The sequence below is a fragment of the Rhinolophus hipposideros genome (assembly GCF_964194185.1).
Source record: "Rhinolophus hipposideros genome assembly, chromosome: 2".
In the NCBI taxonomy this organism is placed as follows: Eukaryota; Metazoa; Chordata; class Mammalia; order Chiroptera; family Rhinolophidae; genus Rhinolophus; species Rhinolophus hipposideros.
Window position 1 is genome coordinate 3,788,772 of NC_138048.1, and position 15,806 is coordinate 3,804,577.

The 15,806-nt window shown below is 43.8% G+C and overlaps 2 pseudogenes across 2 annotated transcripts; both read right to left on the reverse strand.

The window, feature by feature from the left end:
* Positions 1-508: 508 nt before the first annotated feature.
* LOC308506399 (spermatogenesis-associated protein 31D3-like) lies at positions 509-10,999 on the reverse strand (annotated as a pseudogene). The gene is made up of 4 exons: positions 10,986-10,999; positions 10,136-10,906; positions 863-1,028; positions 509-593 (listed from the first exon to the last, which is right to left on the reverse strand). The product of its transcript is annotated as a spermatogenesis-associated protein 31D3-like (transcript).
* A 112-nt stretch (positions 11,000-11,111) lies between these two features.
* LOC308506401 (spermatogenesis-associated protein 31E1-like) lies at positions 11,112-11,654 on the reverse strand (annotated as a pseudogene). Its single transcript has one exon. The product of its transcript is annotated as a spermatogenesis-associated protein 31E1-like (transcript).
* Between the last annotated feature and the right edge of the window lie 4,152 nt (positions 11,655-15,806).

The following is a 15,806-nucleotide window of genomic DNA, read 5'->3' on the forward strand; positions in this document are numbered from 1 at the left end:
GAAAATCAGGTGTAGCCATAATAATAGATGAAACAGACTTCAGGGTGAAAAACAAGAGACAAAGATGGACATTTCATAACGGTAAAGGGGACTATACAACAAGAAGACATAACAGTCATCAATATTTATGCCCCCAATCAGGGAGCACCAAAATATACCAAGCAAGTACTAACAGAACTAAAGGGAGAAATTGACCAAAACACAATTATACTAGGGAACCTAAATACGTCATTGACAGCTATGGGTATTTTTTCAGGTTGTCGGATTCATGACATTTTATCCCTTTTCTTTTTGCAAACAAAAGCATCACTTCCCACACAGTCAGAGGAATGTTGATCAGGGAGCCACCTAAATTCCAGGGTAAAATGAAGCTGAAAGTAAGGAAAAGCTGCCTTAGAGTGAGTGGTACATAAGAAGAAAGGGAGAGGGGAAAGAGTGACTTTGTGAGTGGAACAAAGGTTTCTGCCCCGTCATCCCCGCACTGTGACCCTGCCCTGCTCCCAGCCCCTCAGTCTGCTCCAGCTCCACCTGCTTGAGGCTGCTCAGAGCACCGCACAGCATGCCGATGCCTTTGACCCAATGGCACGGGGCTGCTGTTTGAGAGGGAAAACGTTATTTGTGGGGACGTCATCAGGCTTGGCGTCCCTGTGTTTGGGGAAGGTGATCATGGTGCCTTCCCTCCATCCATGCTTCAGGGAAACATACAGGATATTGTCCTTAGCAAGTGCTGTTAGGCCCTCAGGATGGACGTGTCCCCTTTGATCCTCATGGCCCTAGTGGAGTCCTCATCCATCTCCTCCAGAACACCTGTAGCTCATGAACCAGAGGTGAGAACCAGGGTTACAGATACTTGGGGGCTCACCATGGACCTCCATGGAACGCTTTCATTAGCCAAGACTGCACCCGTACCCACCCTGACAACAGGGTCTGAAGGGAAGGCATCTCCACTGGTACACACTGGGACTCAAAAATGGCGTGAGTGTCCCAGAGGGCACTTGAGGTCATTTTTCCAGCAAGATATATGAATCCTGTAAGGACAAAAGCAAAAACAAAACAAAACAAACAAACAATAACTGTCCACCACAGCTCTTTCTCACTAGCACACTTTAATCTCTGTGTCCCAAGTTATGCCATTGACCATATGATATTTGAAGCTTGGGGAAACAGAAAAAAGTGCAGCATGCTGATGGAGATTTGGTGGAGTCTCTGGGAAGGACCAAGGTGGGTTGAAGCCCACGGCAGGAACTTGAAGGGGAAAAAAGGCAGTGGAGGCTCTGAAATCCGTGTGGGTGGAGCAGGCAATAACTCAGCCTCCCAGACCTACATCTTCCCATCTTAGGGTCCTTTACTTTCATTCCAGCGCAGTTGCTTCCACACAATAGAGCTTGTTACCAGGAACACCTCTGCCATCTGGAATAATGCAGAGTACATTCCCAGCTTTGGCCTCAACCCCCCAACCTTCCAGCTCATCTGCCCCTTGTTATTTTTTAAAATCCACTTCATTAGTTTTTCCACTTACTCCCCGTCAATTGCTGTCAATCTGAGCTCTCGTTTTCCTCCCGGTCTCAGGTAGACTTAATAGTCTCTCGGGTAACCAACATTTAAAAATCACCACTAAAAATGGGCCCCTTCCAATCCCACTTAATTCTCCCCATTCGGCAAAAATTTACCTCTGTTTTGCCAGAAATGCCTTCCTGAAAGTAACTGATAACTTTGGATTAAATCCCACACTCCAGTCTACTCATACCCAGATCAATTCAGCTCCAGAACTATCTGGAGATCATTCATTCCACAGATAATTATCCCACTCACTAGCATGTGAAGAGAAAAAATTGGAGCTTAGGTCACAGTTTTTGAGTCCATTTGCTCTCCATTTCTACTCAAAACTATTTCAAATCTCATTCACTTTCTTCAAACTGAGGCTTTTTAAAATTTTTTTATGAAGCTCCTTTGGAAAATTATTGCATGTTAAATCTATAAACTTAGAAGACATTTATAAGATAGATTCTTGGAAAACACAGAAATTCCCACATCCATCTTGCTTTAGGCTTTAATTATATTTCAGATTGTTCTTATAACTCTTTTTTTTTATTAGTTTCAGGTGCACAAGACAAGGTAATACTTAGACGTTCATCATTTATATCCCTCACACTGTAAACCCCCCTCCCCCATCCCCCTTCCACTATCCCTCCGACATCGCACCGAGCCATCACATTATATATATAAAATTATAGTTGGCATTCATTATTGTTCAGCTTCAGGTGTACAGTACATTGATCAAGCATCTACACCTTCCCTGAGGTGGTCTCCCAAATAGGACACGTGTCCATCAGATACCCTACAAAATCTTTACAACATTATTGATTACGTTCCCCAAATTATTTTTCAAAAACCCTGAGGCCATTTTGTGGTTACCGACTGTTTTCTAATCCCCTCACCTTTCCCCTTATCCCCACCCCCCTGCCCATCTAACAACCCTCAGTTTTTCCTCTTTGTCCCCAGAACTGTTTCTGATTAGTTCATTCACTTATTCTTTTCTTTAGATTCCGCATCTAAGTAAGATCATATGGTACTTGTCTTTCTCTTTCTGACTTATTTTGCTTAACATAATGTTCTCTAGATCCATCCATGTTGTTGCAAATGGTAACTTTTCTTTTTTCTTTATGGCTGTGTAATACTCCATTGTATAAATGTACCACAGTTTCTTCATCCAGTCATCTACCGATGGGCATTTCGGTTGCTTCCATGTCTTGGCTATTGTGTATAGTGCTGCAATAAACATAGGAGTGCATAAAGATTTCTGAATTGGAGTTTTGGATTTCTCCGGATAGATGCCTAGGAGTGGAATTATTGGATCATAGGGTAGTTCCATTTTCAGATTTCTGAAATACCTCCATACTGTTTTCCATAGAGGCTGCACCAATCTGCAATCCCACCAACAGTGCACAAGCGTTCCCTTTTCTCCACATCCACGCCAGCACTTGTTGTTTGTTGATTTATTGATGATAGCCATTTTGACTGGGGTCAAAATGTTTTCGGACAATATTACTTCAAATATATTCTCAATCCCTTGCTTCTCCTTTTCACCTTCTGGTATTCCTATGATGCACATGTTGTTGTGCTTGATGTTATCCGAGAGGTCTCGTAAACCATCTTCATTGTTTTTTATTCTTTTTTCTTTCTGTTGTTCTGTTTGGGTGATCTCTGCTAACTTGTCTTCTAAGTCTCTGATTTGATCCTCTGCTTCATCTAACCTGCTGTTAATTCCTTCAAGAGAGTTCTTAATTTTGGTAATTGTGTTCTTTAGTTCTAACTGGTTGTTCGTTATGATTTCTACATCCTTCTTTATGTCTTCTCTAAGCTCCTTAAACATTCTTATCACCAGTGTCCTGAACTGTGTCTCTGATAGGTTGGTTACCTCTGCTTCATTTGGTTCCAGTTGTGGAGGTTTCTTCTGTTCTTTTATTTGGGACATGTTTCTTTGTTTCCCCATTCTGGCTGACTCTCTGTGTTTGCTTTGATGTATTAGGTAGATCCCCTAGAGTTCTTAGTTCTTGCTGGGTTATCTTATGTAGTATGTGTCCTTTATATTTGACTTGCACTAGTTCGTTCTTCTCCTCTGCGTGTGCTCCAAAGGTGACTCTTGTGTTGTGTATATTGTCCTGTTCAAGAAGAACTTTAATTGCTTTTTGCTTGTGAGTAGGAGTGTTTAACTCCTAGGCTGACTAGTTGTGAAACTTGGCTCTGCCCACCGCAGGGTGTTCTGCTGGGTGAGAGTTGACCACTTGAATGAGGTTTGGCCTCTATGGGCTCTTGTGTCTGCAGAGAATTACCTCTGGGTGTGTGACTTGTAGGTCAAACCTCATAGTACTCTGGTTTGGTCTGGAGTTGGCCTCTGGATATGTTGAATCTTGTGTCTCTTAAGCTGGGCCCTGGTAGGGCAATTTCAGAACAAAGCAAATCACCAAGCACAACAACAACAACAACAACAAAGAAAAAAAAACACAAGAACATTCACATGTAAAAACGACCGACAACCCCCACTCAACATAGGCAAATGTATCAAAGAAATAAAGACAAAACAAAGCAAAACAAAACAAACAAACAAAAACAAGACAAAAACAACAAAAAGCAAAACAAAACAAAGAAAACAAAAGAAAAAGAAAAAAGAAAAAAAAGATAACAAAGCAAAGCAAAACAAGGAGCAGCACCATTCTTGTCTTAAGCCCCCCAAGTAATCTCCAGGTTGTCCTCCGCTGTGCCAAAGAGTTCCCTGCCTATTGCGCAGGCAGTGCCGGTCACCTGGTGCCCAGAGTGAATTTGGGAGTGTAGATTTAAATGCGAGGGCCTGAGGGGTCTGGATGACAGTTTTTAAAGAGTCAGTGCTGTTTTTGCCCTTGTCTGCACAAATGCCGCTGAGAGTAGCACCCCCAGCCCTGGGTCCAGTACTCCTGAGACTTAGGACACTTTGTCTGTGTGTGTGGAGGGGGGGGGGTGGGCAGGAGATTTTTGAGGTGCTGAAAGCCAGAAGCTGCTTCTGCCTCTTCTTCCTGCTGATCTCAGGGAGTGCCTCTGCAGTTGCCCTTGCCCCGCCCCAGGCCAGCCAGAAAGGGTGGGGGCTGGGGATGGAGGGGTCTTCTCTCTCCCAGGCCAGCTACATCACATTCCTCCCGCAGGCCCGAAAATGTAGTGGCTGGGGGTGGAGGAGTCTCCTCTCTCCTCGTCCAGTGAAATTCCCACTCCTCCCAGCCTCTTCTGTGGGTCAGAGCTGGCTGCCAATCTTCCCAGAGCCTGAGCACTGAGGCTCCTCTGTAATCTGACTCTACTCCTCAGTTCAGGGGTCAGTTTAAGTCTCTGGAAGGGCGTAGGTAGGATTGGAAGAGCCGGGGGAGGGGCCTATGTGTTGAGTCTGTGTTCTTTGTCTGCCCTAGGGCCCACTAGCTGCCGGCCCTGGTGGTCGAGATCATCTGTGGGGCGCAGGGAAAGAGCCCACCTCCTGGCTTTTGTGTTCTCTGTTCTGCCCTGGGCTCCCGCGCAGCAGCGCGCTGCAGGGTCGAGGCTCTACCGTGGGGGGGGGCACGTTTCCTCTCCCCTCTTCTCTCCTCCCCCGCTCGCCCACTTAGCGCACCCCTAAGCAAACCTTCCACGAGTCTCTTAGCTGTTCTCCTGGCTCTAGTGTTCTTCGTTCTGCCCTGGGACCGGCGAGTCCCTGGGGCTTTGGGTGCCGCTGGGCCGAGGCTCCGCCGTCGGGGGGAAGGGGGGGGTGTGTTTCCACTTCGCTGTCCTGCCTCTTCCCCTGCTCGCAATTAGCACGCACCTTCAGGTAATTCTTCCACGAGTCTCCCAGCTGTTCTGCGTGATGAGCAAAGAACTCCTTGATGGGTTATATGTCCCGTTTGCATCAAGATCCTGAGGAGAACTCAAAAAGAGCGCCCAGCTGTCGCTATTCCTATGACGTCATCTCCAAACTGAGGCCATTTCCATTTGCTCAACAGATGTGCTGGACCACTGTTCACACAGCAGTTAAAGACATAAGATCCATAATTTTCATCGAAACACACACACAGGAAAAATTGCTTTCACTTTCTTCCTTCTGTTTTTTCCTTCATTTTATGTGAAAAGACATGTCTTTCCTCACCTCAAAAAACAAAGAAACAAACCAAAAAATGACCCTTCCTGAAATCTCCTTCCTGAGAAATAGATAAACTTTAGTCTGGATAGACTCATGTACCTCCACAGGAATTCTTTTGCACTACTCCCTGATATCAGGAGGAATGCAACATCTTTTCTATTCTAAAATCTTGTCATTACAGAAATGTTTAACCATGCACAAGAGCTGATAGATCAATATATATTCCCATGTGCCCTCACCCAACTTTCCTAATGATCATCTGCATGGGTGATTGTGGGGACAAAGCCCCCAAAAAGCAGTTTCCAGGCTCTCGGCCTCACATAGAAAGGTGCTGGCTTGGGTAGTAAATGGCCATCAACTGTGATCAGATGGTCAGCAGCTGTGGCTAGTTGGCCGTCAGCTGTAACCCGTAAGCGATTGGCCACTAATATAACTGCTGTGGCTACGCTAGCAGAAAATAATGGGGGCTAGCAAGAAGACGGTGGCTGGCAAGCGTGGACTGCTGTTAGGCAGATTATGTAGATCCTGCTTCCTGTGTCTCCAGTCCAGCCGCCAGTGAGAATATATTGGTTTGACTCCCCTATCTATGGCTCCGTGGGTGTTCCTTTTTGGCCTTACCGTGTCCTGCGTTCTTGGGCGGGGAGTGGGAGCTGAGACCCTGCACGACAAATGGCGCAGCGAGCAGGGTCCCCTGCTTGACAGTGATACATTCCATTTTTTACACAAATGTAAAGTGAGAAAGCCCATCGAAGTAACTTGCCATCCCCTCAATTGTATCCTCAGTGCCCATGTCAAAGTTCTCACATTTCTTTCATATTTGTCACCTGTGGGACACACTATACACCACAGATGTAACCAGCACTGGTGACGAAAAGCATGGAGCTCCTAGATGCTTTGGCAATTGGTCCTGTTCTGCCTTTTACTAAACCCCAGGAGTCATTTGAGAGAATTTCCCCTCAAGGCCACCCAAGAAGTAATTTACGGAGCAAACCCAATACACAATATTGCTGTGTGTTAATCACACAGTAACTATACTAACATGTATTAATAAAAAGTATAGAATGGGAAATCTTTACATGTTGATAGAACTTGGTATTGCTATATGTGCTTTCAAATATTAGGAGAAAATTTTTTCATGTCACATATTAAAACGAGCTATTGTATTTTGAATTAAACACAGTATTTCCCATAATGCCAGGAAAAGTAAAAGATTAGATGCGAAGATGCTTAACACCATCAGCCATGAGGGAAACGCAAATCAAAACCACCATGTGATAGCACTGCACACACACACACACACACACACACACACACGCCTAGAAACAAGAAGTGAGATCATAAGTGTCACTGAGAATGTGGAGAAAGTGGAACGCTCGTACACTGCTGGAGGGAATGAGATACGGTGCAGCCACTTGGGAAAAAGTCTTGTGCTTCCTCAAAATGTTCAACATAGAGTTAAACATGTCCTTGTAAAACTTATAAACCAATATTCACACCAGTATTATTAATAGAGTCCAAATGTGGAAATAACCTAAATGTCCATCAATAAACATGGTATATCCATATGATGTGTCATGTTTTGACAACAAAAAGTACTGATACATGCTACACAATGGATGAAACTTGAAAACATTATGTTGAGGGAATGAAGCCAGTCACACATGAGCACGCATGATCCCATTCATATGAAATGTCCACATAAGGAAATCTACAGAGACAAAGTAGGCTAGTAATCACTTAGGCTTGGGGAGAGGAGGGAAGAGGTAGACGGTAGCTAAAGGTCATGAGGTTTCTTTTTGAAGCCATGAATATTTTAACATGGACTGTGATGATTTCCATGTCTGTGAATGTAAAAAAAAAATGGAATTATACACTTTAGGTGGTTGAATTGTGTGGTATGTGAAGTATAATTTCAATCAGCTGTTAAAACAAGTAAAGGATTTTAAAACAGTAAGTGCTTGAGAATGATAAGAAAGGGTGAGGATAAGAGAAAAGACATCAACACGTTTTGGGAAGATGGAAATCCCTGGAGGAGTGGAAAGTGACTGGCAGAGCAGAGGAAGTGCTGACAGAGCAATTCACACTGCAGAACCCAGAAGGTGGACAACCTGGTTGCACCAGGTAAGAAAGAAATCAGGGGTTCCATGCTGTAAACATCTTTCATTTAGTGTTTGTTTTATATTGTACAAAATTTTTAAAAAATGGAGGTGAGGACTGCTCTCCAGCATTTTGTAAACTCCTGTCACAATGTCAGAATGCGTCAGTATGCAGAGTTCCTAGGTTTCGTGCTGGGACAGAAGCCGAGACAACTGTTTTCAAGTTGCATTGCACACTTCTGGGGTCTGTGTGTGGTGGCGAGAGAAGCTGTGGATTTCAAAGGCAGATATCTTTAAGGTCAGGTAAAATTAAACACAACAAAACAAAAAACAATGAATGGTATATTTAAAAATGTATTTATTTTACAATAAGTAAACTTGTGGAAAAGCTGCATGAGTGGTAAAACCATAAACCGTTTATCTAGATTTATCTACTAATATTTTGACTCATTTATCATCTCTCCCTGTCTCTTTCTGTTTCTGCCTTCTTTCCTCCTTCCTATGACTCTCTGTATATAAACACACAAAAATATGTATGAAAACTATGCATACATTCCTGAATATTTGAGAATACATTTCATGCACTATGCACTTTCTCCTTGAATATTTCTTTGTATATTTTTTAGGACAAGGCCCAGTGTCCTGTATACAGTACACTTATTCCCTTTAGTCAATTTAACAGTTGGTATAAGACTTTTAACTAATCTCCTATTCATATACTATTTTTGGCAATTTATTGAGCAATGGTCATTGTAACCTTTTTATAAACCCCCCATTACAGTAGCCTCTCTAGAATCGCATATTGCATTTAGTGGTCCTGGGTTTTTTAGTCTCCTTTAAACTGGATCACTTTCTCAGCCTTTCCTTTTCATAACAAGGCCATTTTTGGAGAATATATTCAATGTGCCATTTTTACACCCCATCTCATCTTGAAATTTCTTGGTGGAGCTTCTCATATTTAGACTTTAAATGATGTTTTTACCGTTATGAGTCCTAGGGAACTTAGGGACAGTCAGGACCAGACGTGGCTGAAAAAAGACCAGAGATGCAGAGCTATGTGGAGGGATTGTTCTGAACAGACACACCTTCGGCTGTCCCAGGAGGGCATGGAGAGGGGCTGGCCTTGAGGTGCACCTTCTTACTGAGGGGACAATGGTGAAGCTGGGGAGGCTGGAGGAGAAGGCAAAGGAGGAGCTGTCATGATGGAAAACCTTCCTCATACGGGAGGGAAAAGAGTGGGTGTCTGGGGCCAAGACTGAGTCATCAGACACAGAGAGGGAATGCAGGCAAAGAAAGGGAGAAAAGGACCCAGGGCTTCACTTCGGCAGTTTCTAATCTAAATAATGAAGCTGCAGGGATTATTAGTGTTAAATGAAGAGCTGGCACCAGGAGATGAAAAAAGTTCATATACACCATCTACAAATTATTGTTTCAAAATATTTGCAGGTCCAAAAGAAATTCTGGTGAAATGTTACAAAGTAGATGGGGAAAAAAATAAAACTTTTCATGGGAAAGTTATCAATTGTGAGATATAAAGCCAAAAGGTATTGCTAAATATAATTTCAACAGTGTTCATTACAACTTATGATAAAGAGAAGCCCCCTGCAGAAAACACCAAGATGAGTTGGTCCTGTGGGGTGTGGGCCAGCACAGTTACAATGTAAGTATTTTCATGGAAACACAGGTTTTGGGGCATAGAAGAAAGAGCAAACAGCAGGGTGGGACACTGAATGTATGGAAGGGGCTGAAGAGCCTAAAGTAGATGTTGGGAGAGAAAAGATGACGAAAGATTTTAAAGTTATTCGTCATGGGCCCATGGGGTTGCCAGGTCCCCATCTCCCTCCTTGTCATGCTTTCTGTTCCTCACTACAGGCCACTCTGCTCTCTCACGTTTTTGGTGAATGTGGATTCTTAGGGGGAAATGTGGGGTTGGGGCTGTTGCTGAGTATATTCCCGGGTTCATACAGGTAAACACACATCATGGAGAAGTGGAAGCTGTAGGTGAGGACAGAGTAGAATTTGGGAGTACAAATCCACGGGCACAGCAGGCTTTCAAAGAGTATGTGGGGTCCAAACAAGGCTCACCAGACTGTAAAATGGTCTCAGGTATTATCTGGGTAACGGGCAGAATAAATAGAAAATTGCACTGAGGTAAATAAAATATGTGGCATGGTGAATGGGTGGAGATGGACATTGGCTGGAGGGATCTAAAAGGCCCTGGAGGGATGGACCCAGCTGCTTCTACCACTTGTGTGGTGTTAGGACCAAGAAAAGAAAGCTCTAGAATAGTAATCTGGCAGTACTTCAGCTATCATTCTGTTTTTCGAGTTTTCGTTTTCCATTTTGGTCTGGAAATTCCCAAAGGGCAGCAATGTGATATCCTCTGCTAGCCATGAATAATACACACCTATAGGGATCCTACACATAGTGGCCTGCCAACACTGCTTGCTCAAATGTAATGTAAGACTGGTTTCCTCTTGATTCTGGTCTGTGTCATTCACTGCGACATTTAATAATTCATTACCTACATAATTCCTTCATTGACACCCACAGTTACTTTTTGTGACTGAGGCCACCCACAGAGCCTTCACTAGGTAGCATTCTGAGACTGTCTTGTAGGCTGGCTTCTGGGCTCTTCCCTAGGATATTCTCAAGAGTCCTCCTCATGTCCTTCCTGAGCTGAAATTTTGGTGAGATGCTCTCATAGGACCTTCCTGGGAGATTCAATTCAGTCCTGATAGATGCTTCCTACTCTGGCCCTGAAGCTCAGAGAGTTATAAGTGAGCATGACGGCCTTCCTGCTGAGATGTTTCTGTTAATGTACGTTGAGGCGCCATCAGTGCTGGAGAGTCTAGGTTCCTACAGGAGAGCAGGCAGCAGCGCGGGATTATCTTCCTTGGGACGTGGAGCTACAGCTTTTCCTGGGGTTCACATATGATATGAAAATGGCCAGGGAAGATGGACCAGGGATGGGACACAGGCCTAGGACAACCAGCTGACCAACGTGAGGTCAGAGACTTGAGGACATGTGGCCTCTTGAGAGCTTTGGAGAATATAGACTAAACCTCCAAAACTTTCCTGTTGCTTCTGCAACACATGCCATTCCCAGTGTTGATCTTCAGACAAGACGTGAGAGTCCAGCTCATTCTGGGTTCTCTGGGATGACACTCCACAGTCCCTAATTGGGAATAGAGAAGAAGATGGAAGGACTGTGTGTCAGGAATGAAGGTTGGCCTGTGGCTAGACATGAGTGATACTTGGGATGGAGCATGATTCAGGACAAAGTTTGAGGATGTACACTGAGTAGGGAAAGGACATGGAAATGAGGAGGTGGTGGAGATCTTTGATGCTGCATTTTCGTTGCAGAAGTGTTACATATAACGTTAAATAATGCACAGTGAGGCTCTCATTGGGAGCTGGGAGCTACTTCTTAAAACCAGGAGAGTGGCCACTAGGGATTCACTGTGCAAAGAAGGAAGACCCCAGAAGAACTGGCTACATTTTGGCTGCAAGTTTTCCCACAAAGACTTGAAATCAAAGAGTTGCTGGCCAAAGTGCTGTGGTATGTCTTCTACGTTCCATCCAGTTTGGGGAGCTGTGGTGTCCTGTACCTCCAGTGGCTAGAGTGAAATTCATGCAGTTGTCCGTCGGTATTCTGTCACATATGTTTTGAAAATGGTCAAAACATGTGACAGAATATGTTTTTCTCTAATATCTGAAAAGCTTTGTATTTCTTCTCTAATATCTGAAAAGCCATTCTCTTTTTCTTTGTGTCTCCAAGAGTACCTGGATGGTAAGGCCCAGGAAAGAATGGCTACTGGCCTCCATGTGCTTAGGAACAGAGTCTCCCCAGACAGACGTCCTGGGACGTGGAGGGAAACATGCTCTTGCTGAAAATGAGAGTGTGATAACGTGGGGAGGAACATGCTCTTGGAATATCACATGGCTGCCAACAGGACAAGTGTGAAATTGACAGGTTTGAATGGTCAGTGCCTCCGATTGTTGGGACATAAGTGGACAATGCATCAGGACTATGTAGAAATGAGTCCTCTGGAACAGGTTCGGCAAGATGGAAATCAACTTAGATTGAGTCACAGAGAAGTGCAGTCTGGTGGTGGTGAAATAGATAGCATTGGTCCATTGTGATGACAAGCAATGGATCAGGGGGATTCGTTTTCTGTTATCAACCTGGTAAGGAGTTGATATCTTGGGAAGAGGGAGGATCAAGTGAAAAGATGGTAATCAGGATGTGGTAGCCTCTGGTTTGACAGCAGGATCTATGATCTAAGTTCATGGGTGGGGGGCAAAGGCAAGGGGTTGGTGAGGCCTAAGGTCCACTGGTAATTTGGATTTCAATGTAGGAAATGCTTCTGGTGGCAGAGAGTGATGTTTCGATGAAGGGGAAAGAAAATCAGCTAAGGAGTAACTCTATCAGGAAAGGGAATTGTGGGTGGCGGTGGGGAAGGCTGGGGCCTAAGGGCGGGGATTGGGTATCTTGGTGGGATACCTGAGAGGGCAGGAGACAGAGTGAAGGATGTCTCAGGCAAGAAATATCCTCAGAGACCATGACCTTAGGAACTCAGCTTAAGGGTCATCCTTGGAAAGCATTGGTAGAATAGGCAGATCCTTACCTTCTAAAATCATTTTTAAAGAAGAATAGTTGCAATGCTAAGAGAAGAAAGTAAATGCAATCATATTAAATGCTTGTTTAAAACCAGAAAATGCAATAAAAATGGGGAAAGAAAAGAAATTGACATAATGAAATGTAAACAATTATAGGTATGGCAGATATGAATCCAAACAGATGAAAAATATCTGTAATGTGAATGTGCTAAATTCCCCAATTAAAAGTCAGAGAATGTCAGAGTAGATGAAAACAAACAAACAAACAAAAAAACAACAAGAACCTATTATATGTCTACACAATACCCACTATAAATATAAAGACACAGATAGATTAAAAGTACAGGGACAAAGAAATATGTACCGTGCTGACACTAATCAAAAGTAAACAGGAGAACTATGATAATTTCAGACAAAGCAGACTTCAGAACAAGGGGAAGTATCAGTGACTGAGAGGGGTATTACAGAGGCAACAAAGGGCTCAGTTCTCCAAGAAGACACAGCAGTCCTTCACATCTAACAACAGTGTCAAAATATGTGAGGTAAGTTCTGTTACAACTGCAAGGAAGATCAGATGAATCCTCTGTGATAGGAAACGTCCACACCCCTCTATCAGAAAGGGGCCGATTCAGCAGGCACATAATCAGTAAGGATGTAGTTGACCCAAACAGCACCATCAGTCACCTTGACCTCATTAACATTGATAGAATACTTCATGCAACAACAGAATTCACATTCTTTTCTAGGTCACATGGGACACACCACTCTAGGCCACAGAACACACCCTAACAAATATAAAAGAAGTCATACAAAGCATGTTTTCGGACTACAATGGAATTACACTAGAAATCGTTTTCAGAGAGATAGTTGGAAAACCCAAAATGTGTAGAGGTGAAACAACATAGCACAAATACAAGGGTCAAGGAAGAACTCTCAAAAGAAGAAAGAATTTTAAACTAAACGAAAACAAAAATGCAACTTAAAATTTGTGACATGTAGCTTACGCAGTATTTGGAGAAAAATTGGGAGCACTGAATTCATCTATTTGGAAAGAAAGATGTAATATCTCTGAGGAACTCCGGTTTACTTACCTGATTGACGTCTGTGTTTCCAAAGTCCTGGGAAACATGGATTCCCATTTAGGTAGCTCAGTGACAGGAGGAGGAGCCCCACCCCACACAGGAAGACAAGGATGGGAATACCTGGGAAGTGAGCTGGAGCTCGGCCACAGGGCAGTGAGGCTCCTCAGACAGAGGACGTGGTGCATCGTGGGAAGGGCATTGCTGCCTCAGGCAGCTGTGCACTGAGTACACATTCTAGGCTGGACTCCCTGGCTCACATCACAGAGCTGTGGCCCCAACATCAAAGGTTCTGGAGGGTTGGGAAGGGGACGCTTGAAGGAATATGAACCCCAATCCCTTGCCCCACCCTCCAGCCCAGCAGCTGGGTCCATCTCTCCAGGGCCTTTTAGATCCCTCCAGCCAATGTCCATCTCCACCCATTCGCCATGCCACATATTTTATTTACCTCAGTGCAATTTTCTATTTATTCTGCCCATTACCCAGATAATACCTGAGACCATTTTACAGTCTGGTGAGCCTCGTTTGGACCCCACATACTCTTTGAAAGCCTGCTCTACCTCTGGATTTGTACTCCGAAATTCTACTCTGTCCTCACCTACAGCTTCCACTTCTCCATGATGTGTTTTTACCTGTATGAACCCAGGAATATACTCAGCAGGAACCCCAACCATATATCTCCCCCAAAGAATCCCCATTCATCAAAGAGCATGAGAGAGCAGAGTGGCCTGTAGTGAGGAACAGGAAGCATGACAAGGAGGGAGACGGGGACCTGGCAACCCCATGGACCCACGGCCAATAACTTTAAAATCTTTAGTCATCTTTTCTCTCCCAACATCCCTTTGGTGCAAAAGAATTCCTGTGGAGGCACATGAGTCCATCCAGACTAGACTAGAGTTTATCTACTTCTCAGAAAGGTGATTTCAGGAAGAGAATTTTTTTTTTCTTTTTCCTTTTTTTCCTTTTTTCCCCTTTTTTTTTTGTTTTGTGTTTTTTTTTTTTGTTTTGTTTTTGTTTTTTTTTTGGTGAGGAAGGATATCTCTTTCCATATAAAGCAAAGGAAAGAGGAAAGGAAGACAATGAAAGAGGGTTTTTTCTGTGTTTTATTTTTTTAAGTGTTTTTAATGAAAATTTTGGCTCTTATGGCTTTAGCTCCTCCGTGAACAGTAGTCCATCTGTTGAGCAAATGGGGATGGGCTCAGTTTGAGGAAAGTGAATGAGATTTGAAATAGGTTTGAGTAGCAATGGAGAGAAAATGGACTCAGGAAACTGTGCCCTAAGCTCCATTTGTTTTGTTCATCTGCCAGTGAGTTTGGAATAATTATTTGTGGAATGAATAATTTTCAGATAGTTGTGGAGCTGAACTGATCTGGGAATGAGTAGACTTGAATGTGGGATTTAATACAATAGTGATCAGTTACTTTTAGGAAAGTATTTCTGGAAGAACAGAGGTAAAATTTTGCTACCTGGTAGAATTAAATGGGATCGGAAGGGGCCCATTTGTAGTGGTGCTTTCTTAAATGTTCGTTACCCGAGAGACAGGCAGAGAGGAAAATAAGAGCTGGGATTGATGGGGATTGACAGGGAATAAGTGAGAAAATGAATGGAGTGGAGTTTTAAAATTAACAAGGCGCATATAAGCTGCAAGGATAAGGGCATAAGGCCAAAGCTGGGAATGTACTCTGTACTATTCCAGATGGCAGAGGTGGTCCTGGTAACAAGCTCTATTGTGTGGAAGCAACTGCGCTGGAATGAAAGTAAAGGACCCTAAGAAGGGAAGATGTAGGTCTGGGAGGCTGAGTTATTGCCTGCTCCACCCACACGGATGTCAGAGCCTCCACGGCCTTTTCTCCCCTTCAAGTTCCTGCCATGGACCAAACCCACCTTGGTCCTTCCCAGGGCCTCCACAACACCTGTACTTTTTTCTGTTTTCCCAAGCTTCAGATATTGTATGGTCAATCACATACCTCCTTGGGACATGAAGATACAAGTGTGGTAGTGAGAGAGGGATGTATTGGACATAGTTTTTCTTTTCTTTTCTTTGCTTTTGCCATCACAGGATTCACATATCTTGCTGGAAAAATGACCTCAAGTGCACTCTGGGACACTCACACTATTTTTGAGAATCAGTGTGTACCAGTGGAGCTGCCTTCCCTTCAGACCCTGTTGTAAGGGTGAGTATGTGTGCAGTCTTGGCTAATGAAAGTGTTCTACAGAAGAACATGGTGAGCCCCCAAATATCCGTAACCTAGGATCTCACCTCTGGTTCACGAGCTACAGGTGTTCTGGAGGAGATGGATGAGGGCTCCACCAGGGCCGTGAGAATCAAAGGGGACACATCCACCTTGAGGGCCAAACAGCACTCGTTAAGGGCAA